The sequence below is a fragment of the Urocitellus parryii genome, chromosome X (assembly GCF_045843805.1).
Source record: "Urocitellus parryii isolate mUroPar1 chromosome X, mUroPar1.hap1, whole genome shotgun sequence".
NCBI lineage: Eukaryota > Metazoa > Chordata > Mammalia > Rodentia > Sciuridae > Urocitellus > Urocitellus parryii.
In genome coordinates, this window is record NC_135547.1 from 55,990,198 (window position 1) to 56,016,965 (window position 26,768).

A 26,768-nucleotide genomic window follows, 5' to 3' on the forward strand; every position below is an offset into this window, starting at 1 on the left:
TTATGATGTTGAGGTAAGTTCCTTCTATCCGTCTTCACTTCAGTGTTTTTATCATGAATGGGTGCTGAATTTTGTCAAAGATTTTCTCTGCATCAATTGAGATACTTTGTGATTTTTGTTCTTAATCCTGTTTATATAATTAATTGCATTTACTGATTTGCATATGTTAAACTATCCTTACATTCCTGGAATTAAACAAACTTGGTCATGATGTACAATCTTAATATATTCTTGTACATGATCTGCTAATATTTTATTAAGAATTTTCACATCTAAGTTAATTAAGAATATTAGTCTGTTTTTTCTTGATATGTTATTATCTGGTTTTGGTTTCAGGATGATATTGGCTTTATGGAATGGATTTGGAAGTGTTCCACCTTTTTCTATTTCATGGAATAATTTGAGGAACATTGACATTATAAATGTCTGATAGAACTCAAAGAATGCATTTGGTCCTGAACTTTCTTTTGTTGATAGGCTTTTTGTTATTATTTCTATTACATTGCTTATTATTGATCTTTTAAGGATTTCTACATTTGATTTTGGCAGATCTTATGTGTCTAGAAATGTATTCATTTCTCCTAAGGTTTATAATTATTGAAATAAAAATTCAAAATGGTACCTAATAATCCTGTGGGTTTCTGTGATATCTAGCGATTCTTTTTCTTCATCTCTAATTTTCTTAACTTGGATCTTCCCTCTTTTATTTTGGCTAGTTTGTCTAAGGGTTTATCTATCTTATCTTTTCAAGAAACCAACACTTAACATCATTAATCCTTTGTATTATTTTCTTTTAGTACCTATTTCCTTGATTTCAGTTCTGATTTTTATTATTTCTTTCTAGCTACTGGCTTTAAAATTAACCTGTTGCTGTTTTTCTAAGGCATTGAGATGCATCATTAGGTTGTTTTCTTGGGATTTTCCTGGCTTTCTCATGTAGGCACTCATAGCTATAAACTTTCCTCTTAAAACTGCTTTCATACTGTCCGAGAAGTTCTGGTATATTATAGCACATTTTTCATTTGATTCTAAGAATTTTTAATTTATCCCCTGATTTTTTCTATCACCCATTTGTCATTCAAGACTGTATTGTTCAGAACTTCTCCATGTATTTATGTAGACTCTGGAGGGTTTTTTTTTTATTACTTTGGTTTTTAATTTTATTCTATTATGATCAGATAAAATGCAAAGAATTAAATATTTTTTATTTGCTAAATGTTTATTTGTGCCCTTTTAGCACATAGGTGGTCTATTTTTAAAATATTTATTCTTTAGTTTTAGGTGGACACAATATCTTTATTTTATTTTTATGTGGTGCCAAGGATTAAACCCAGCGCCTCACGCATGCTAGGCAAGCGCTCCACCACTGAACCACATCCCCAACCCACATAGGTGTTCTGTTTTGTAGAAGGTTCTATCAGCATCTGAGAAGAAAGTCAATTTCTCTGTTGTTGGATGAAATATTTAATAGATGTCTGTTAAGTGCATTTGATTCACATTTTGGGGGCCTGAAGAGCCTTTGGTAAGATTATGGCTGGATTACCTATTTACTGGCAAGAGAGTTGTGTTGAAATCAACTAGTATTATTTTAGTATCATCTAAGTGAGTCTTAAAGTTGAGTGTCTGTTTTATGTAATTAGGTGCATTGACATTTGGAGCATAAATATACTACCATTATAGCTTCTTGTTGGATTGTTTCCTTTTCCAGAATGAAGTAAGACTTCTTTGTCTCATCTGATTAATTCTGACTTGAAGTTGGCTTTTCAATATGAAAGTAGCTTCTCCTATTTGTTTAGGGGCTCCATTTGCATGGTATAAAAACTTACATCCTTTCCCTTTCATCCTCTGGCTGTACTTTCCTCTAAGGTGAGTCCCTTGCAAACAACATAGTTGAGTCTTGTTTTTTTTATCTATTATGCTAGCTTATATCTCTTAATTGGAGCATTTAGACATTTAAATATTTTTTTCTAATTAACTACACCTAATCAGTCACACCCAGAATTAAATGGCAATAACAACAGGCTAGAATACATCTAGGCTACCTGCATTGAATGCTTATCCCCAGACTCATGGGACATTTGGTGTATATTAGAGCAGGAAACATTGGCTCCAATGAAGTTGGAAAATAGATGGTAATTATCTATAATACTTTTTTAGCCTACTTGTTCCCAGGTATGCAGTGTTCCATTTGGCATTTAGATCCTGATGCTTCTAAATACCATGGAAACTAATTCTGCCAACCATCATAAGTCTCTGAATATTTTTCACCTTTGGTCTGCTCCACCTAAACTTTCCTATCCTGTATATCCCACTCTTTAGTTTATTCTGTTTTATGGCTAGTCTGTGCTATGGAATTGAAATTTTGAAAGAGTTCCATGTTTGCTCCTTTGAGGAAGTATGGCAATTTTAACAGGGAGCCTTGAATTACAGTTAATACACATAGGGAAATATTTTAGCTGGAGAATTTTTATGTACTTTAAATAATATTGAATAAATTATAGTTATTTTCTTGATTTATATATAAGAACAAGATTATATCTGTATTTGTATGTACATATTAACATAATGATTTGATTCACATGAACGGGGACTGAGGTCAATAAATATATAAAACATGCCTTAGACCATAAAAAAAGTAAATCTTATATGATGAAGTTTGTCTGTAAACTGCAAGTAAATACTAACAGCAGACAGATCAACTGAAAGAAAAGAAAAAAAGATAGGATAGTGTTTATTGACTATTTTAGAAAATAAAAAGGAATAATGTATTTAAGCATACTCTATTAACATCAACTATAGCCAGAAGCCAATGACTGTTGTTTGGAAAGTGTGAATAACTTGAAATAATTTGACTTTTGAGTCACAGCTATTTTGAATATATACAAACAAAATCTGTCAGGCTTGTAATTTATACAAGTACACAAACACATGTATAAGAGAACACATATGTCTATACTACAAACTTTACATGTATAATATAAATTATTTATGTTCATCAATTAATTGTCATTCTGCAATAAGTTATTTATGATGAAAGAGGATCTTTTAATCAATTAAATCAATCCAGAAACTGAGCCAATAATATATTAAATCTGATATACTTATTTCTACACAAATAAGCAAATCCCTAAAAAACCAAAGGCCGAATGTTTTCTCTGATATGTGAATACTAATTCACAATAAGGGGATGGGGGCTAGGGAAGAGTAGATTTACTTTAGATTAGATGGAAGGAACTGAAGGGAGGAAAGGGGTATGGGCATAGGAAGGATAATAGAATGAAACAGAAGGATAATAGAATGACATTATTACCTTATGTACATATATGACTGCATGACCAATGTGATTCTACAGCATGTACAATCAGAAAAATGAGAAATTATACTCTATTTATGTATGATATCTCAAAGTGCATAAATGCATTCTACTATCATGTGTAACTAATTAGAACAAATAAAAATAATCTAAAATAGTGTAAAATTTAAGTTCATAATTCATTTATATTAAATGGCCTAAATTTTAATTGCAACATATTAAGGAATGATTACATACAAGGCACTGTGCTTAGAGAATATAAAGATGAAAAAGATGAATGGGAAGAAAGATATATAAATGAGTATACAAAAGAGTCAAAGTCATGGGGTATTCTTATTTCTTATTTTAAAGACATTTATTTTTTAAAATGTCTTCTGAAGAGAAATATTAAACATTCCTGAATTGAGAGCATTATAGAAGAAAAAATTTCCATTTGACTTTAGTTTTATAGGATTTGCCTTTTGGTATTCTGTCTTAACATTTCTGTATGAACTCCTCTCCTCAGTACCTAATTCTCCTTGGTCTTGTGGCAATCAATTTTACTCTAAGTGTGTCACTAAATTTGGAGAAAGTTATGATATTGGGTACTATCAAAATTAATACATATTATATTTTAGAAGAATGTTTGTATCAGAGTATCGATGCCCTTCAAATGTCTTTTCATTTGAAAATGTCATAGCAGTGACAGTTATAAAGAGTGGCAGGAGTCTAACATGGGTGTAAATTCCTTGACAACAGTCAAATAAAGCCAGGGGCAATTGTGCCAGCTTTGAAGGCCAAGAGAATAATATTAAAATAAGTTTAGTCAGATAAGTAAGAAATCATACTTCCTTTTATAAGAAGTAGACAGCGATTTTTCTTCTTGGTTAAACAATAAAATTTCATGTACATAAGCTACACCACTTCTTTGTGCCTCTGATTAATTGGTAGAATGTTCTAATACATTGTATGTTGTTGCTCAAATTACATATTAAAATCACATTTTATTTGTAATTCTGACTTAGCAGATATATTGTCAGTCAGGTCCCAGAATTCTAAGTCAACCTACATGAGTAGGTGTGACCTAGTATTATCAACATGCATAGGAAGATAAAATTTAGAAAAGGTTAGGAGAAACAATTTTAAAAACATGACTTTCATTGCAGTATTTGGCACAGAAAGTTTAATTTGAAGTTATAACAATAACTAGAATTATTGCAAAGAAGATGAATCCAAGAGTCCAAATGGGATGAACAAAGATTAGCAAAGACAAAACCCCTTAAAGAATCTTTAGTTGACTTTCTTGTTCTGGTAATGGTTGAATAACTGGTATTACATGAACTCTCATTCAGAAAGCAATTATAACATCCAAGTTTTATGGAGTTTTATCCTGAGAATGCTTCCAAGAATATGAATAGTGGATAAACTACAGATGAAGAAGAAAGTTTAAATTTAAGAGTAAAATAATGGAATTCAAAGATGGAAATTCAGCTGGAAGTTAATGGAAGACGTTCAGAGAAAGAGAAAGCTATAGAAGGAGAATCACCAAATTTTGCATACAATTACTCTCAGATATTTGCAAGCTCCATGAACTGTGTATTAATAGGAGAGTCTCAAAAAAATTCCAGGAAAAACAAAGGAATAGAAAATTGAAAATTCTATACAAATACTTCACTAAATACCCATGTGAGAAAGATAGAGTTTGTAGTTTTATAGAGGCTTGATAAACATATTGGGCTTATCTCAGAAAACTCTGTAAGGCATGACTTAGAGGTAGATGTTATGTCCAATATTAAGAGCATAAGTTTATGGAAACAGGAAAAATTTTAAAAAGTCACACTATGAGAACATAAAACCAAGTGTCCATAAATTCAATTTGGTTAACTAGAAAGTTACAACACTCTTCAAAAGAATATAACAAAATCCAGGGTCTTGACTATGAATTGTCCACTTTTTAGTGTGTGTGTGTGTGTGTGTGTGTGTGTGTGTATATATATATATATATATATATATATATATACAAATTATGATACCTGCAGAGAAACAAAAAATGATGTATAATTAAGAGAAAAAATAATAAGTGGGAAATGAATTTTATATGACCCAAATTGTGGAAATAGTGGAAAAAGACTTTAAATAAACATTGAAAATATGTTCAAATTCCACATGGTGGTGCATGTAATCCCAGGTACTTAGGGGGCAGAGGCAGGAGGATGGCAAGTTTGAGGCCAGCCTGGGTAACTTACCAAGACCCTGTTTCAAAATTTAAAAAAAATTAGAAAAGAACAAGAGATGTAGCTCAGTAATAGAGTGCCACTTGGTTATATTCCCAATAACACACACACATACAAAGTATGGTCAAAATCTTTGAGGAAAAGATTATCAAAATGAATTAAGAGTTGGGGAATCTCAGGGAAGAAACAGAATCTATCAAAAAATTAAATGGACATATTGGTAATTAAAAATGAAATAACAGAAATTCAAAATTCACTATATGAGCTTAATAACAGATGTTGAATGATAGGAAGTAAAGATTAATGAACTCAAAGATATGTTAATCAAATTGTTATATCAAGACAAATGAGAGAAGAAAGAATTACACAAAAATAAAAAGAGTATCAGTAACATTTAAGATCTTATGAAATATTTAAAATATTTAAAATAAAACTATAGAACTAGAGTTCTATAGTCCAGGAAAGAAAGAATGGGGCACAAAATGCTAAAATAACAGCTTAAACATTACTAACTTTAGTTTAAAAAAAAACAGCAAAGAAAACATCAATTCACAATTCTAAGAAGGAAACTCATAATAGGATTGTCTAAAATAAAACTGCATGTTGGCAAATCACAGTCAAATTGTGGATCAAAAATAAAGGGATAGGGGCTGGGGATGTGGCTCAAGCGGTAGCGCGCTCGCCTGGCATGCGTGCGGCCCGGGTTCGATCCCCAGCACCACATACAAAACAAAGATGTTGTGTCCGCCGATAACTAAAAAATAAACATTAAAATTCTCTCTCTCCCTCTCTCACTCTCTCTTTAAAAATAAATAAATAAATAAATAAATAAATAAATAAATAAATAAAGGGATAGACTGAGCATGGCGGCACACACCTGTAATCCCAGTGACTTGGGAGGCTGAGACAGGAGGATGTCAACTTCATTACCAGTGTCAGCAAAATCGAGGCTCCAAGCAACTCAGTGAGACCCTGTCTCTAAATAAAAATATAAAATAAGGCTAAAGATGTGGCTTAGTGGTTGAGTGCCCTGAGTTCAATTGCTGGTATCTCTCCCTTCCTCAAAAAAAATACATAGAGAATATTCTGAGCAACTTTATGCCAACAAAACCAACAAGTAACATGATATAGACTAATTCTCAAATGACACCAATTGCCAAGATGGATGTGATAAAATATAGGAAAATTGAATAATATATCATTTGTAAAAGAAATTGAACATGTAATAAATGTAACTTTCCCATTAAGTGATTTTGAAATTATTGGTCCAAGAGTTTAAAATAATTATGATAATATGCCAAGAAGTTTAATGGAAAATGTGAGCAACATGTAAGAACAGAAATACAATGTAACCATAGAAATGGAAACTCTAAGAAAGAATAGAAAAGGAAATGCAAGAGATCAAGAACACTGTGACAAGAGTGAGGAATTCCTTTAATGAGCTCATCAATAGACTGTACAAAACCAAAGAAAGAATAAAGGGGCTTGAAGACACATCAACAGAAACTTCCCCAAATAAAAAGTCAGCAGAAAGAATTTGAAAAGAAAGAAAGAAGAGGGGGAGGAAGGAGGTAAGGAAAAGAAAGAAAAGAAACCCAGAATATCCAAGGAATGTCAGATAATGACAAAAGTTATAATAGTGATAACCAAAGGATAAGAAAGGGAGAAAGAAATAGTAGTAACATATTAATTAAAAATAACTGATAATTTTCCAAAATTAATGACAGACCCTAAATGGTTCAGCATATATACCATATCCAGGGATTGAAACATTCAATATTGTTAATATATTAACTGTTCCCAACTTGATCTACAGACTCAATGCAATTTTAGTATAAATTACATTTTAACAGAAATTAACAAGCAGACTTCTGAATTTATTGTGGGAATCAAAAGAAATTATAAAGGCCAAATACTCTTAAAGTAAAGTATGAATGCTTACTGACTCTAAGGCTAGTTATAAAACTACAAGAATCAAAAGAGTTTATTGGGGGGGTGGGGCTAGGGTTATGGCTCAGTGGTAGAGCGCTCTCCTCTCACATGCAAGGCCCTGGGTTTGATCCTCAGCACCACATAAATAAAACAAAGTTATATATAAAAAAGAGGTTATCATTGTCATAAAGATAATGAACAGATCAATGAATATGAATAGAGAGACCTGAATAAACTTATATGTATGTGGTGAACTTTTTGAAACTATTTTTCAAGGCAATTCAATGAGGAAAGAAAGCCCTTTCAACAACTTGTGTTATATATAAAAATATATATATTATATATATTATATTTTCTATATAAATATATATAATGTTATATATTTTACAAATATAAAAACCAACCAACCTTCATCCCTACTTCATAGTACATACAAAAATAAATCAGAGTTATAGATATATAATAGATGTAAACATAAAAATTAAAACTACAAAGCTTCTAAATGAAAACACTAGAGAATATGTGTGAAATTTTGAGATAGTCAAAGATTTCTTAGGACAAAAAAGTACTGATCATAAAAGAAACAATTTAAGAGTTGAATTCCATAAAAACTATTATAAAATTAAAATAGCAGATTTGAGATGTTATTCACAGTACAAGTACCTGAAAAAATTAATATGCAGAATATATAATGAATGCCTGCAAATCAGAAGTAAAAGAAAATAGCACAATAAAATGTCAAAAGAGTTTACTACATTCTATACAAAATAAAATATCCCAAAGGCCAGTAAGCAGATACTTAACATCTTTAGTCAATAGGGAAACACAAATTAGAAGTACCTGGCTAAATATATTTAATACCCCCTTTCCCACAGTGTAGAATGGCTAACATTTTTAAAGGAGAAAGACTGACAGGCAGGCAACCTCAATGTTGATGAGAGAGGGAAGCAACTGTAAGGCTCATATCTTGCAGGTGGGAGTGTAAAATGTTACAACCACAGAGCATAACTTTCAAATGTTCCTTATAAAGTCAATAAAGTGGAATATTTAACTTCTACACATTTATTCCATTTCTACATATTTACTTGTAAGAAATGAAACTTAATATCCATAATGTTTTCTGTGATAAGTTTTATAGCAGGTTTATTCATAGTAATCTAAAACTGGAAATAACTAAAATATCCACTTAAGTGAAAATTTAAGAAATTGTAATAGTTTTTATAAAATTGAATACTATCCAGCTTTAAAAAGAAGCAAACTATGGAGGAATATGACATGGATGATCTCAAAAACAATGGTATTGGGGCTGGGGTTGTGGCTTAGTAGTAGAGTGCTTGCCTTGCACATGTGAGGCACTGGATTCGATTATCAGCACCACATAAACATATATAAACAAAATAAAGGTATAAAAATTTAAAAAAGCAATGCTGTAGAAAACTGCCAGATACAAAAGATTGTATGCTGCACAAATTTATAATGAAATTTTGGAAGAGGCAATACTAATCAATGACTACAGAAATCAAAGTAGTCATTATCTTGGACAGGAAGAGGAAAGAACATTTTAAAAGAGAATTGACCATAAAGAGAACCAATGGAATTTATAGGATGATAAAAATATTCTGGAGTTTGATTATGGTGGTGATCACGTTATATATATTTGTCAAATCATAAAAGTTTACATTTATAACGTGGGTATTTTACTGCCTGTAAATTTTATGTTAAAAAATAAAAATTTGGTGCTAAAGTTATAATTTACCTTCTTTATAATTACTAAACAATAACTTATTAAAAAAAGGTAGGGCTAGTGTCTATTACAAAGGAGGAAATATATTTGGAGAAGTTTAATGACTTCTTTTTGAACTATATATTGGGAATATAGAGTTTACATTATTCCTAAAATAACCCCACAATTTTGGAGGAACTTTCATAATAAATCCATATCAATTAGAGTGAAAATCAGTGGTACATATTTAAAATGTTAGTTATTCCTGATATGCCTAAATTTTGGATCAGGAAACAGATTTAATCCCTTGAATTATAATTTGTGTTGGCATAATATCAGTTAATTTATTTTCTGAGCATGGTTGACTATTCATTTAAAAAATTGATGATTCAATAACTAAGGCCCAACTATAGTAAAATGATGAAAAGTTTGCAAAACCTGCATAATGTGGCACCAAAATGATTAATCACTAATGTTTCTTGCCATGGTTGCCTAGAGACGTTATAAGATTATTATACTGGGAATAATGTGATGCCATACAAATGGAGACTTCTCCAAAGAGGAAAATATTCTTCAAGTCAAAGTAGTTTTTTGACTTTCCCTAAACCAGTATAAGAAACCATACATGGATATCACAAAAATAAAGATAAACTTCCTGGTGAAAAAAATCAGAATCCTCAGATTATATAGACAGAATGTATTTAGTTGGCCCCAAAGGATAAACACCACATTTTGAGGAAATGCATGTGCAAAGATTAAGAATTGATTATTAGGAAATGAGTCAAGAAAAAGCCATTTGAGAGCAGATAAAGTGATGAAGAAATGTTTTATGACTATTTACTATGTGCCAGGCTCTACTTCAAATATTTAAAGGTTGCCTCATTTAATCCCTTGAATGGGTACTAGCTTTGTTTTATTATATGCATTTTACACATCAGGCATTTAAGATTTTTAGATGTTAAGTAACAGGGACATGTCACCTACCATAAGAAATACCCACTAAAGGAGCAAGTCTGGACATAGTATTCAGAATCCACACTAATATTTTTCACAATTTCTTTAAGGATAAACCACTGGAGATGGCTATCAGAGGATCTGTGCTAGATTTGTAGATATTTCAATATGTTTTATATTGGTTTTCAATTGCTGCAATAACAAATTACCATGGCAGTTATTTATTACCTCATGGTTTCTGTAGTTCAATAGTCCAGGTGGGTTTAACTAGATTCTTTGCTTATGTTGCCACTAGGGTAAAACCAAAGTGTCAGAAAACCTAGAATATTATCTGAAGGCTCCAGGGGAGACTGCTTTTCTGTTCATTTACATTTTTTGAAGAATTCAGTTTCATAACATTGTAGAACAAAAGTAACCATTTCCTAGATGAATGTCAGTTGGTACTGGTTCACAGTTTTCATTGACTCACATTACTTGTCTCGTGGCCTGTTCTGTCTTCAGTGCCAGAAATTGTGTGTTAATTCCTTTATGTGTATTGAATCTCTGTTTTAACCCTTTATTTCCCTCTTCTGCCATCAGTCAGAGAAAGGTCTCCCTTCCTCTCTCTCTCTTTCCCTCCCTCCCTCCCTCCCTCCCTCCCTCCCTTCCTTCCTTCCTTCCTTCCTTCCTTCCTTCCTTCCTTCCTTCCTTCCTTCCTTCCTTCTACCAAGGATTGAATTCAGGGCTGCTATACCACCAGGCTACATCCTTGGTCCTTTTTATTTTGAATCAGGGTTTTGCTAAGTTGCTGAGGCTGACTTAGAACTTGTGATCCTCCTGTCTCAGCCTCCCAAACTGAAAAGGTCCCCAACTTAAGAGGTATTAATTAATCAGGTCAGGGCCACTCAGATGTTAAAGTCAAATAACTTGGAAATTTCCAGGCTAGGACTTGATTGCTAGAAGACAAGAAGCTTGAAGTTATACCTTAGAATTCTGCCTATCACACCTATGCTTTTCGTTACATAACTGTTTCAGCACAAGTTCAATAGAAGTGATGGCAGTAGATACAGAAATGGGACAAGTGCTGTCTACATTTAACATTCTACTTCAATTTCCATTTATAATTTTTTAGTTTTTTAAAAAATATGGAACGATTCATGAATCTGCATGTCATCCTCATACAGGGACCATGCTAAATTTTCTCTATCATTGAAATTTTAGCATATGTACTATCAAAGTGAGTACTGGCTTCCATGTTTTGAACCTTACTCTTGCCAAAAATTGAGAGCAGTCTCAAAAAAAATTATAATCTAATTAAGTACCTTTAAGGATTATCACTTCCCCATTCTTTCACTTGATTCTTTTAATACTAATTATTCAGGTATTCAATTGAGTCAATTGGAATTACTAATTCAACCAAAGATCACTCAATATTTAGTGCAATCTTTCATCTCTGTGCATTTATCTTGTGATGGCTGAGATTCACAGGGACTAGGGAGCTGGAATATGTACCTCAATACTCTGCTCAGTCTCTCAGATCAAAGTACTGGTTGACCTGAGCTGTGAGGGAACATCTGATTCCAAGCTTATTGTGATTATTGGTTGAATTCAGTTCTTGATGGCAAAAGGGCTAAAGTGACTGTTTTCTTTCTGTCAGTCAGATGGGATCCTCTCTGTTCCTTATGCTCATCTGCTTTCCTCACTACATTGCTCTCTCCATCTTCAAACAAGTGTTGACAATGACTGTTTCTCATGCTTCCAATTATTCTGATTTTTCCTTCTGCTGGATCTCCTTAATTCCAGCTGGGGAAAATGTTCTGCTTCTAATGGTTAATGGGATTAGGTTAGGTCTGCCTGGATAATCCATGATATTCTCTTTTAAAAATTCTATAACTTTTTTATTCTTTTATAAAATTTGTTTATTTTTTCTTATCAGTTATACATGATAGCAAAATGTTCTTTGATTCATTGTACACAGATGTAGCATACTTTTTGACTTCTCTGGATGTACCCAAAGCAGGGTCACACCATTTGTGCAGTCATACATGTACCTAGGGTAATGATGTTGGTCTCATCCTACCATCTTTCCTTCCCCCATGCCCCTGCCCCCCTTCTTTTTGCCCCATCCAAATTTCCTCCACTCATCCCATCCCCCCCCCAATATTGTGGATTAGCATCCACTTATCAGAGAAAACATTTGGCCTTTGGTTTTGGGGGGTTGGCTTATTTTGCTTAGCATGATATTCTCTAACTTCATCCATTTACTTGCAAATGCCATATTTTATTCTCTTTTATTGCTGAGTAATATTCCATTGGTTATATATATCACAGTTTCTTTATCCTTTCATCTACTGAAGGGCACCTAGGTTTGTTCCACAGTTTGGCTATTGTGAATTGTGCTGCTTTGAACACTGATGTGGCTGTGTAACTGTAATATGCTGTTTTTAAGTCCTTTGTGTATAGGCCAAAAAGGTGGGTAAAATGGTTGTTCCATTTCAAGTTTTATAAGGAATTTCCATACTGCTTTCCAGATTGGTTGCACCAATTTGCAGTCCCACCAGCAGTGTATGAGTGTGCCTTTCCCCTCATATCCTTGCCAACACTTATTGTATTTTATATTCTTGATAACTGCCATTCTGACTGGAGTGAGATGAAATCTTAGAGTAGTTTTAATTTGCATTTCTCTAATTGCTAGAGTTCTCGAATATTTTTTTTATATATTTGTAGATCAAAAGTATATCATCTTCTGAGAAGTGTCTGTTCAGCTCCTTAGCCCATTTATTGATTGGGTTATTTTTGGTGTTAAGTTTTTTTGAGTTCTTTATATATCCTGGATATTAGTGCTCTATCTGAAATGTGTGTGGCAAAAAATTTTCTTCCAAAATGTAGGCTCTCTCTTCACCTGATTATTTCTTTATCTGGGAAAAAACTTTTTAGTTTGAATCCATCCTATTTATTAATTTTTGCTTTTATTTCTGTGTTTTAGGAGTCTTGTTATGGAAGTTGGGGCCTAATCTGACATGATGGAAATTTGGGCCTACTTTTTCTTCTATTATGTGTAGGGTCTTTGGTCTAATCCCTAGGTCCTTGATCCACTTTGTGTTGAGATTTGTGCATGGTGAGAGATAGGAGTTTAATTTCATTTTACTGCATATGGATTTCCAGTTCCCCCAGCACCATTTGTTAAAGAGGATTTTTTTCCCTCCAACGTGTGTTTTTGGTGCCTTTATCTAATATGAGTAAGTGTATTTATGTGGATTTGCCTCTGGGTCCCCTATTCTGTACCACTGGTCTAGATGTCTATTTTGGTGCCGATACCATGCCATTTTTGTTACTATTGCTTTGACGTATAGCTTAAGATCTGGTATAGTGATACCTCCTGCTTCACTTTTCTTGCTAAGGCTTTGGCTATTCTGGGTCTCTTATTTTTCCAGATGAATTTTATGATTATTTTTATATATCTATAAGAAATGACATTGGGATTTTAATTGGAATCTCATTGAAATTTTATAGCACTTTGGGTAGTATGGCCATTTTGACAATATTAAATCTGCCTATACAGGAGCAAGGTAAATCTTTCCATCTTCTAAGGTCTTCTTTAATTTCTTTCTTTAGTGTTCTGTAGCTTTCATTGTAAAGGTCTTTCACCTCTTTTGTTAATAAGTTCTGTAACTTTTATTAAACCTATGAAGTCTTGTTTGTTATGTACTATAGCCACAGGATCCAGGGATTAGGGCATGGATATCTTGGAGAGGCCATCCTATCTGAGAAGTGACTGACAATGAAGCTGGGAAGAGAAATCCACAAGGAATTGTGAAGTTCAAGTGTCTTGTTAAGAGGCCCATAAGTAATTCTCTAGACTAGTCAGTACTGTCTCTTTGAAAGATTTTGATCTCTAAGAAATGCTACTTGAGACACCATGGAGAAGCTGAGCTGGGGAAGGACTGGAGGCAGCACTGTTAGAAAATTACTTCATGATTCAGCTAAAAAATGTTGAATACTTGGACTATTTCATGTGGGGGGAAGGGCTCTGGTTTCTTTCTACCTGGCTCTTTTCTCACTGGGATCTCCTACTCAAGTTTCAGCTCTCTCAGTCAAGGCCATTTCCTCAAAGAACATTCCAAGGCCTATTCCCTCTAATAATTTATAAGAACACACTTGACACTTTGTGGTGATAACTTATTTAGTCATTTCATAGTCTGTCTTCCCTGCTAAGTTTCTTTTGTCTATCATCTCTGCTTCTCTTTCAGGCATGTGAAACCAGGCATTGGTTCTGTCTTATTCGTTTCTATATAATTGGAACTAAATGCTATATATTTAATGAAATTTATTAAGTAATTTTATTTCTAACTTGAACATTTGAGTATAGGGCTATATTATGAATTGAGGTAAGAGGCATAGTTCATCATGTTATGTTTTATCTTTTTCTTAATAGATAATAACATTGAATTTTCTTTGATTCCATTGCTGAAATACCTCCAAAATTGGTGCAAACTTTAAAACCAGCTGGTGACTGAATGCCCAAAAGATGCCTCTATGACACACATTTCTTTATTTTACTGTATTTCTTTTATTCTTACTTTGCTTATAAGGTGGTATTTGTGTGTGTGTGTGTGTGTGTGTGTGTGTGTGTGTGAGTGTGTGTGTAAACATTATGGTTTGGATAATTGTCCTCAAGATCCATTGTTAAAGGCCTGGTCCTCAACTTTGCATTATGGGGAAGTGGTAAAAACTTTTAAGAGATTGGGCCTGGTTTGAGGACTTCATGTCATTGGGGGCATGCCTTTGAAAAAGACTGTAGGACCCCAGTCACTTTCTTTTTCTTTCTCTTTCAGTTCTCGGTCATCAGATGAATATCTTTTTTTACCATATTCTGCTATAATGTACCATTGCAGGCCCAAAGCAATGGGTTAATCCAATTATGGACTCAGAAACTATGAGCCAAAGTAAGCCTTTCCTCTTTGTAAATTGATCATCTCAGGTATTCGTTACAATAACTAAAAGATGACTTACACATATATGTGTGTGCATGTCCGTGTGTTTTTCATTGTGAAACAAGAATTAGAACATATAAATGAAGACTTTAGCAATAGAACTCAATATTTCTATATATTTCTAATGATATCATCTGACATGGAAGTATTATCTCTTGATGGGAAGGAGTTTATAACCCCATAAATGCTTAATTTGGTAATGGTTGTTCAGGTAGTTTTTTGAGCTGACATTACTCGGGGAAAGATCTCATCTTGTCATTATCAGATATGGGTCTGACCAACTGGCAAAATGAATAACAATCAAAGAATGTATTGATTTCCTTTAGCAAGGTGAAGACATTACAGTCATTAGTTCTGATGCTTTGGATCATTTCAGGTTTGGCCTTCTTGAATAAGTTCCCTGTAACTCCCTTCAGTTTGTCACCTTATTAAGAAAGTTTTTCTCCACCCCCGCCTTCTGAACTGTAAGAACAACTGTATAATCTAATATAAATGTTTTATGAAATAGTATTGTCAGCTACTGATGTTTTACAGAAATGCACACTGGGTGGTATAATTATTTAAAGTTTAAAATGTGCTGAACAGAACTCTGTTTTAATAAGCATTTCAGAAGTTGAATAGACTGAAGTTCAAAGGACAAATGCTTTTTAAACAAAATTATTCATTTCATTTCCCACGTTTGAAATGATTAGTTTAAAGCTGCTATTCAAGCTAAAAAGGATTTCCTTTGTCTTAATTGTTAATACAATTAACTGCAGTGTAATATCTGCTGGTTTGAACAATAATACTACACATTAATGAGGTTTATGCTAATTTTTATCCTCAGACATCAATTTTCCAGATAAAAGCACACAAAATTTTTGCATTTTCCTTTCAATTTAAATCAGCCTAATATTTATTTACTTTGCTTAATATCCATATTAACTAATAGAAGAGTACAGTATAATCAAGTTTTAAAATTTATTCATTGAACCCTACTTTATTTCATGAGCACCATGGGGACAACTGACAGGGGCAGTAATTTTTGAGCAAGATCAATGATCTCTCTTCTCCTATATGGCAGATGCTTAGAATATATAAGATGGACCATTTGTTTCTTTGGAATAGTACACATTTTAGGTGGAACTTGAGATAGTCTCAGAAATGCATGAAGGTAGAGGAAGTCCTAAAGTTTAAATGTCTGTATTGGGAACCAATGAGATAACATGATTCCAGAGTTTCTCTGTACTAATTCTTACCCTTTTAAAAATTTTAAAGAGTTTTAATTGAGAAATAGCAATTGAACCCAATTATGGGGTACAATGTGACGTTTTGACATCTGTATGCAGCATGGAATGATTAAATCAAGTTAAATGACATAACCATCACCTTGCATACATACTATTTTTTGTGGTGAGATATTTGAAATTCCCTCTCTTGGCAATTTTCAAGTGTGCAATACATTATTGTTAACTATAATTACCTTGCTATGCAATACATCTCAGAAATTTACTCTTCCTGACTGAAACTTTTTACCCTGTGAGCAATATTAGAAAATCTCCCTTTTAAATATAATATCAAATTCTTTGGGAACCAGCTTGAAATTTTAACACAAATAAGTTAGATATATTTAAATAGATGTCACCGAGGCTGCATGGGATGATGTTTGGTGGAATAATTGCAATTGATGGTACTAATTTGCTTAAAATAGCTTAAACAGGAGAAAGAGCATTGGCTGACACAAAGACAACAGAGTATGTGGGAGATCCATGAGTCTAAAGGCAGAAATATGGTGAAGAGAAATATCAAAATAACATAATTGTGAGAATCCTATATCAACTTTTTGGCCACATGGAGAGTATCAACAATATTTTCAGTATTTATGATACAACTGACACATTAGCAAAATTGTTTAATGCAGACTTATATTTTGAAAAATAACCCCCAAATCTCAATGCTGTGAAAGCAGAGAATATGATAAGTTCTTGATTTGCCTAGTTATTTTACCTCACAGGTGATTGTAGAAACAATATAAGGAAGGATTTCTCTGGAATTAGGATTGCCAAAGTATTTTGATTTCAGCAAAACAGAGCAAAAAAGGATCTGTGATTATTTGGCAGATTAAATACTGAAATATAGATGTGGATTATGTGTAAACTTGAATTCATATTCATAATGTTGAATAACTGAACCCCAAAGCTTGATTTATAGATAATTGTTAACCTGAAGAAAAGTGTTTAGTGCCTTGTCATAGAACTCTGTATTTGTTTCTGTTCCTTTCTGTATATTGAGCAATTATTTGGATGAAGAGATAATAGTCTTGCTTGTAGAGTTTTCTGATGACTCAATTCTGAGATTGAGAACAGGCAAGATGAATCAAAGACTCAGAATAAATAAATAAATAAACAAATAAATAAATAATAAATAAATAAATAAAAACACTAGAGGTTTTTTATTTTATTGCTAACACAACAAAGCCAATAATATGATACTAAAAATGCAGATGACAATATTGGTTTGCATTAAAAGAAGCACAGAGTACTGGAAAAGGGGGTAAGACCATTACAAAAACACCCTGTTAAGTTTTGTGTGCCCCTTGCTTTTATTAATGAACTGCTAATGTCCAGAGGGGAAGACCTAGTTTATATCAAATCACATGAGAAATGATGGAAACAACTAGAGCTATTAATTCCAGAAGAGAAGAACTGCCTGTTCTTAAGAATTATCTTATAACAGAAATATTTGAATTCCTCTATAAATTCAGTACTTAGCATATCCTGGAACATAGTAGATGCTCAAAAAAAAAGAAACATTTGTTAAAATAATTAATTCATTGAACAATTACTTACTATCATGCCAGATATTATTTTAAGTATTGGGGATCCAGGGTTAAAGAAAACAGATATAGTTTTTTCCCTAATAGAACTTACATTCATATGGAAGGTGAGATATGATAACCTGAAGAGCTAGTTATATAATGCAAAGCCAGCTGGAGAGGAAGCAATAGTGGTTAAAAAGGAAGGTGCTAGAACTAGATTGCCTGGCTTCACATCATGCTACAATTTTTGGTATCCTCATTTGTAAATTGAGCATGAGCATATATACTCTCTAGGGGATTTTTAAGAATTAACTGAGAAAATGTATGCAAGAGACAGAATAGGGTTTCAATATCAGCTTTGTCACTTAATTATGTGAACTTGGACAAGTCATTCAGCCTATCAGAACTTCATTTTCCCCTTCTGCAAATGGTATAATCAACATCTTTTTAAATGGAGCTATTGTGAGAATTAAAAACAATGTATATAAATAATCTGGAACATAGTAGACTGTCAATGTGTGCTTGTCAAATTGAATTTCATTAACTATCAGAGCTTTTGGAAAGTTAAGTATTTTGCCTTTTGAAGTCATAAATTCCTTCTTTCAGAAGGTGTTTATAGTAGATGGCAGGATACCAGAGATATCTTAGAGGAATTCCTGCAGTGGCATGCTGAATGGATGACATCAGGGCTTCCCAAACTTTGATCAATTGACCAGCTGCACCATTTCCATCAAGTCTAATTTAATAGGTATGGAACAAGAACCACCAATCTAGGTGACTATTCAATTTCCTCCAACTAAAAAGTTTACAAATCTATAAATTAGAATTCAGTTCATAAGTCATGGACTTTGTTAATTTTATCAGATTACTCCCTCTGTATCCTTTCTTCCCAGACTTCCACTATTTGCACCCACACATTTTATTAAATGATTTCTTAACTAGAATAAACTCAAGAAAAAGATTTTACTTCATCTTCATTTATTTATTTACCCATTAAGATTAATTGGAGTCACACTATATATCCAAGAATAATTTCTTGGTGTGTCAAAAAATAAGATGATAATAGTTTAAGTTTTCCCATTATTTAGTACACTTATCTTGTACTTATGTGGTATTACTGTTATCAAAGCTTTCCTGAGGCATCTTCTCAAATCCGAAGTATTACAAGTTACCAAAGCCAACCATGACACAATTTAAAAAGTACAACTCTGTCGTATGACCTTGGGTAAGCATCTTTTTCTAGCAGCATGTCAACTTCTCCATCTGCAAAGTAGGAAGAGGTGAATGCACATAATGTATTACATGTCAAGCATTTTAAATATTAAAAAGTGTTGTCTCCTACTTTGTAGCCTTTATTATTTTTTTAAATTATAAATTAAGAATTTATTTGAAAGTTTTCATCTTTTTTAGAAATAAAAAAGTTTTTTAAAATAAAAAAGTTTGCAAAAAAATGGTAGTTTTGTTATGTCCTAATTGCTTAGGTGTGTCTGTAAATTCCAAAAACTAAAATAATATAAAATATACTTTCAAATCTTTGTAGAACACAAAGAAAACCAAATTAACCATTAAATCCTTTTGAGTTTTTCTCTACTCCTCCCACAGATGAATTCACAGATATAAAAACTGATGTACATTGATACTCTGAAGTATAAATCTCCAACAGCCCAGTAATTATGTGCAAAGCAGGCATATATTTACTTGCTATGGAAAGCTGAATGAAGAATAATCATTAAACACTGATTATAGTTAAGAAAATGCTGTTGTGAAAATGTACAATAATACATATACTTTTGATTATTATATGTACGTCTCTTTTTAAAGTAAATACAGCTTTTAGATGTAAATCTTTTGAAGGTTATCTTAAAGAGTTATAAGTTGGCTATTTTATTTCAGATTTGTCAGTAACTTTAAAAGTCCAAGCTAGAAGAGGATCATTTTCTTTTTTCTCCACGTGGTCAGTCAGTTTCATTCTTTTAAGGAAGGCCTGATGAGCTAAGTTAAGAGGATATATTTCATAAACCACCAGCACAAGTTTGTGAACTGTCAACTAAAGAGGTCACCTCTGACGTGGATGGCTTCATTCAATCTACATTTTACCAACTTAATATCTTCTAGATCATCTTTTATGATGCTAATCATGTGACTAAGGCCTTCCTGCTTTTGTTTCAAATGCTGCTTAATTTCTCTCAATAGATCTGCATCTACATAATATCTTTCTTCAGATTTGACTGCTCCAAAATTATTTTGCATCCTGATTTAGGACATCAGTTCATTTAGTTGGCCTTAGAACTGAGTAGATACATTTAGTTCACACTGAATTGTACTTTGCTGAACCCACAGCTGCTCTTCATCAGCTTGGATGGCATAACCACTTTTCCTTTGAATTTCCTGTTTGATTAGGACCTGTAAGGTCCTATCGGAAAGATCCATGTGTTTCCTATTGTATTGTGCAATTTGGGCCATAGTTGTAGTTCTTTTGTAGCTCACTAATGTTTTCAGATATACTACTTGGGTGCAGCAATGGCTGTAGTGGTGCCAATGTGCCTGAGAGAGTCACAAAATTGAATGCCATGTCCGGGGAGCAGGGAACCAAATGAGAGCAAAGTCTCATTAATTTTGATATTCCTGAATTTTTTTGGACTGGTGCAACCATATTAATTATTCTTTTTTTAATTGGTCCTTCATAACATTACATAGTTCTTAATATATCATATTACACGGTTGATTCACGTGGATTATGAACTCCCGCTTTTACCCCATATACAAATTGCTGTATCACATCAGTTTCCCTTCCATTGATTGACATATTGCCTTTCTAGTGTCTGATGTATTCTGCTGTCTGTCCTGTTCTCTACTATCCCCCCTCCCCTCCCCTCCCCTCCCCTTTTCTCTCTCTACCCCTTCTACTGTAAATCATTTCTTCCATTTGTATTATCTTGTCTTGCCCCTCCTTTCCTCTTATATGACATTTTGTATAACCCTGAGGATCGCCTTCCATTTCCATGCAATTTCCCTTCTCACTCCCTTTCCCTCCCACCTCTCATCCCTGTTTAATGTAAATCTTCTTCTCAAGCTCTTCCTCCCTACCCTGTCCTTGTTTACTCCCCTTATATCAAAGGAGTCATTTGGTATTTGTTTTTTAAAGATTAACTAGCTTCACTTAGCATAATCTGCTCTAATGCCATCCATTTCCCTCCAAATTCTATGATTTTGTCATTTTTTAATGCAGAGTAATACTCCATAGTATATAAATGCCACATTTTTTTTTATCCATTCATCTATTGAAGGGCATCTAGGCTGGTTCCACAGTCTTGCTATCGTGAATTGAGCTGCTATGAACATCGATGTAGCAGTGTCCCTGTAGCATGCTCTTGTTAGGGCTTTAGGGAATAGACCGAGAAGGGGAATAGCTGGGTCAAATGGTGGTTCCATTCCCAGCTTTCCAAGAAATCTCCATACTGCTTTCCAAATTGGCTGCACCAGTTTGCAGTCCCACCAGCAATGAACAAGAGTGCCCTTTTCCCCGCATCCTCTCCAGCACTTATTGTTGTTTGACTTCCTAATGGCTGCCAGTCTTACTGGAGTGAGATGGTATCTTAGGGTAGTTTTGATTTGCATTTCTCTGACTGCTAGCGATGGTGAACATTTTTTCATGTACTTGTTGATTGATTGTATGTCCTCCTCTGAGAAGTGTCTGTTCAGGTCCTTGGCCCATTTATTGATTGGGTTATTTGTTATCTTATTGTCTAATTTTTTGAGTTCTTTGTATATTCTGGTTATTAGGGCTCTATCTGAAGTGTGTGGAGTAAAGATTTGTTCCCAGGATGTAGGCTCCCTGTTTATCTCTCTTATTGTTTCTTTTGCTGAGAAAAAACTTTTTAGTTTGAGTAAGTCCCATTTGTTGATTCTATTTGTTAACTCTAGCGCTATGGGTGTCCTATTGAGGAATTTGGAGCCTGATCCCACAGCGTGTAGATCATAACCAACTTTTTCTTCTATCAGATGCCATGTCTCTGATTTAATATCAAGCTCCTTGATCCATTTTGAGTTAACTTTTGTGCACGGCGAGAGATAGGGATTCAGATTCATTTTGGTGCAAATGGATTTCCAGTTTTCCCAGCACCATTTGTTGAAGATGCTATCCTTCCTCCATTGCATGCTTTTAGCCCCTTTATCAAAAATAAGATAGTTGTAGTTTTGTGGATTGGTTACTGTGTCCTCTATTCTGTACCATTGGTCCACCCGCCTGTTTTGGTACCAGTACCATGCTGTTTTTGTTACTATTGCTCTGTAGTATAGTTTGAAGTCTGGTATCGCTATACCGCCTGATTCACAGTTCCTGCTTAGTATTGTTTTTGCTATTCTGGGTCTTTTATTATTCCATATGAATTTCATGATTCTTTTATCGATTTCTACAAGATATGCTGTTGGAATTTTGATTGGCATTGCATTGAACTTATATAGGACTTTTGGTAATATCGCCATTTTGATGATGTTAGTTCTGCCTATCCATGAGCAGGGTATATTTTTGCATCTTCTAAGGTCTTCTTCTATGTCTTTCTTTAGGGTTCTGTAATTTTCATTGTATAAATCTTTCACCTCTTTTGTTAGGTTGATTCCTAAGTATTTTATTTTTTGGGGGGATATTGTGAATGGAGTAGTTGTCCTCATTTCCGTTTCAGAGGATTTGTCGCTGATATACAGGAATGCCTTTGATTTATGCGTGTTGATCTTATATCCTGCCACTTTGCTGAATTCATTTATTAGCTCTAATAGCTTCTTTGTAGACCCTTTTGGGTCTGCTAGGTATAGAATCATATCATCTGCAAATAGTGATAATTTAAGTTCTTCTTTTCCTATTTTTATGCCTTTAATTTCTTTCGTCTGCCTAATTGCTCTGGCCAGTGTTTCGAGGACTATGTTGAACAGAAGTGGTGAGAGAGGGCATCCCTGTCTTGTACCAGATCTTAGAGGGAATGCCTTCAATTTTTCTCCATTCAGAATGATGCTGGCCTGTGGCTTATCATAGATTGCTTTTACAATGTTGAGGTATGATCCTGTTATCCCTAATTTTTCTAGAGTTTTGAACATAAAGGGATGCTGTACTTTGTCGAAAGCTTTTTCTGCATCTATCGAGATGATCATATGGTTCTTATTTTTAAGTCTATTGATGTGGTGGATAACATTTATTGATTTCGGTATATTGAACCAACCTTGCATACCAGGGATGAATCCTACTTGATCATGGTGTATAATTTTTTTGATATGTATTTGAATCCGATTCGCCAGAATTTTATTGAGGATTTTTGCATCAAGGTTCATTAGAGATATTGGTCTGTAGTTTTCTTTCTTTGAAGTGTCTTTGTCTGGTTTCGGAATCAGGGTGATGTTGGCCTCGTAGAACGAATTTGGAAGTTCTCCCTCTTTTTCTATTTCCTGAAATAGCTTGAAAAGTATTGGTGTTAGTTCCTCTTTAAAGGTTTTGTAAAACTCTGCTGTATACCCATCCGGTCCTGGGCTTTTCTTAGTTGGTAGTCTTTTGATGGTTTCTTCTATTTCCTCTATTGTTATTGGTCTGTTTAGGTTGTCTATATCCTCCTGGCTCAATCTGGGCAGATCATAAGACTCAAGGAATTTATCTATGCCTTCACTATCTTCTATTTTATTGGAGTATAAGGATTCAAAGTAATTTCTGATTATCTTCTGTATTTCTGAAGTGTCTGTTGTGATATTGCCTTTTTCATCCCGTATGCTAGTAATTTGGGTTCTCTCTCTTCTTCTCTTCGTTAGCATGGCTAAGGGTCTGTCAATTTTATTTATTTTTTCAAAGAACCAGCTTTTAGTTTTGTCAATTTTTTCAATTGTTTCTTTTGTTTCAATTTCATTAATTTCAGCTCTGATTTTAATTATTTCTTGCCTTCTACTTCTTTTGCTGTTGTTTTGCTCTTCTTTTTCTAGGATTTTGAGATGAAGTATGAGATCATTTATTTGTTGGTTTTTTCTTTTTTTGAGGAATGAACTCCAAGCAATGAATTTTCCTCTTAGAACTGCTTTCAATGTGTCCCATAGATTCCGATATGTTGTGTCTGTTTTCATTTAACTCTAGGAATTTTTTAATTTCCTCCTTGATGTCTTCTAAAACCCATTGATCACTCAGCAACCTATTGTTCATTCTCCAGGTGATGTTTGATTTTTCCTTTCTTCTTTTATCATTGATTTTCAGTTTCATTCCATTATGATCAGACAAGAATCATGGTATTATCTCTACCCCTTTGTATTGTCTAAGAGTTGCCCTGTGACATAGTATATGGTCTATTTTTGAGAAGGTTCCATGTGCTGCTGAGAAAAAAGTGTAGCTACTTGATGTTGGGTGGTATAGTCTATATATGTCAATTAAGTCTAGGTTGTTAATTGTGTTATTGAGTTCTATAGTTTCCTTATTTAACTTTTGTTTGGAAGATCTGTCCAGTGGTGAGAGAGGTGTGTTGAAGTCTCCCATGATTATTGTATGGTGGTCTATTAGACTCTTGGACTTGAGAAGAGTTTGCTTGATGAACACAGCTGCACCATTATTTGGGGCATATATATTTATGATTGTTATGTCTTGTTGGTGTATGGTTCCCTTGAGCAGTATGAAGTGTCCTTCTTTGTCCCTTTTGATTAGCTTTGGCTTGAAATCTATTTTATTAGATATGAGTATGGACACTCCTGCTTGTTTCCGCGGTCCATATGAGTGATATGATTTTTCCCAACCTTTCACCTTCAGTCTATGTATATCTTTTCCTATCTAATGCGTCTCCTGTAGACAGCATATTGTTGGGTCTTGTTTTTTGATCCATTCTACTAGCCTGTGTCTCTTAATTGGTGAGTTTAAGCCATTAACATTTAGGGTTATTATTGAGATATGGTTTGTTCTTCTATCCATGTTTGTTTATTGATGTTACTAAACCTGATTTGTTATCCTCTTTGACTACTTTCCCCCCTTTACTGTCCTACCTCCCATTGTTGGTTTTCAATGTTATTTTCCATTTCCTCTTCCTGTAATGTTTTGCCAAGGATTTTTTGAAGAGATGGTTTTCTAGCTGCGAATTCTTTTAACTTTTGTTTATCGTGGAAGGTTTTAATTTCATCTTCTAACCTGAAGCTTAATTTCGCCGGATACAAGATTCTTGGTTGGAATCCATTTTCTTTAAGCGTTTGAAATATGTTATTCCAGGATCTTCTAGCTTTTAGAGTCTGTGTTGAGAGATCAGCTGTTATTCTGATTGGTTTACCCCTAAATGTAATCTGCTTCCTTTCCCTTGTAGCTTTTAAAATTCTCTCCTTATTCTGTATGTTGGACATCTTCATTATAATGTGTCTAGGTGTGGATCTCTTATGATTTTGCACATTCGGCGTCCTGTAGGCTTCTAGGATTTGGGATTCTGTCTCATTCTTCAAGTCTGGGAAGTTTTCTTGTATTATTTCACTGAATAGATTGCTTAATCCTTTGGTTTGGAGCTCTGTGCCTTCCTGTATCCCAATGACTCTTAAGTTTGGTCTTTTGATATTATCCCATAGCTCTTGAATGTTCTGCTCATGGTTTCTTAGTAGACTTGCTGAGCTATCTATGTTCTTTTCAAGTTGAAATACTCTGTCTTCATTGTCTGATGTTCTATCTTCCAAGTGATCCACTCTGCTGGTAGTATTCTCAATTGAGTTTTTAAGTTGGTTTATTGTTTCCTGCATTTCTAGTATTTCTATTTGTTTGTTTTTTATTACCTCTATCTCCCTGTGAAATTGATCTTTTACTTCCTGGATTTGTTTGTCAATGTGATCTTTCATTGTCTGATTTTGCTGTCTCATGTCTTCCTTGAGACTCCAGATCATCTGAAGCATATATATCCTGAGCTCTCTATCTGACATTCCATCTGTTGCAGCTATTACCTCTTCTAAAGTTGAGTTGACTTGCATTGCCTGTGGTCCTTTCTTTCCTTGTCGTTTCATACTGCTGGCGTTTCTTTCTGCTTGGTGAAATTGTTGTGTCTTTGATATTTTCCCCCTCTATTTATTTATATTGCTCTTGTATAGTTGAAAAATCACCCTTGCAGGGCAGGTAGTGGCTGTGATCCTCCTCCAATTAGTGTGATCCGTCTACCATGCTGGCAGGCCCTAGGTCTGCTTTGCTGGTCGGTCAAAGGTCCACCTACCCAGCAGGCGCCAGGGGCACCTGTGTCACTCCATAGGTTGCTGGGCCTAACCTCCCGATGGGTTGCAGGTTGGCCTAGCTTGCAGGCACTGGGGGAGGGGCCGGTTCCGCCCCTCAGCAGGCTTTGGGCCCGCTCTGCTGGTGTTCACAGTCCCGCCTACCTGCAGACACTGGGGGAGGGGACGGGCCTAGCCCTCAGCCGTCCGCCGGACCTGTCCTAGTGGGTCCGGTCCGCGTTCCCCGCCGGCGCATGTAGCTGCAGTCACTTGGCTGGTTGCTGGGCCTGACCCGCCCGCAGCTTGCAGGTTGGCCTAGCTTCTAATTATTCTTAATGATTCATATTTTTTCATGTTTTGAAGGCCTAAATATCAAGGTAAAGGGAATTTTACTCATGGAAGAAATTTACTTATGTATGGAAGATATAATAAAGGAAATGTAGTTAAGGAATTTGGAAAAAGGAGAGGGAAATTGAACAATACGGAATTGTTCTGGGAAGAGAAAGTTTTTGTCAGACAGCACGGACTCATTGAAAATATTTAAGTTTTGAACTCTTTTATTTTTGCAAGAGGTTAGCAATGATGAAGGAATGTGATGGACATCATTATCCAAAGTACATGTATGAAGACATGAATTGGTGTGAACATACTTTAGAAATTCTAACCTCCAGTTTTTATA

General features: G+C 34.1%; 1 non-coding gene across 1 annotated transcript; it reads right to left on the minus strand.

The window, feature by feature from the left end:
• Nucleotides 1-11,253: 11,253 nt before the first annotated feature.
• Nucleotides 11,254-11,359, minus strand: LOC113190818 (U6 spliceosomal RNA). The gene has a single exon (XR_003301832.1). It is a non-coding gene; the product is annotated as a U6 spliceosomal RNA (small nuclear RNA).
• Nucleotides 11,360-26,768: the final 15,409 nt, after the last annotated feature.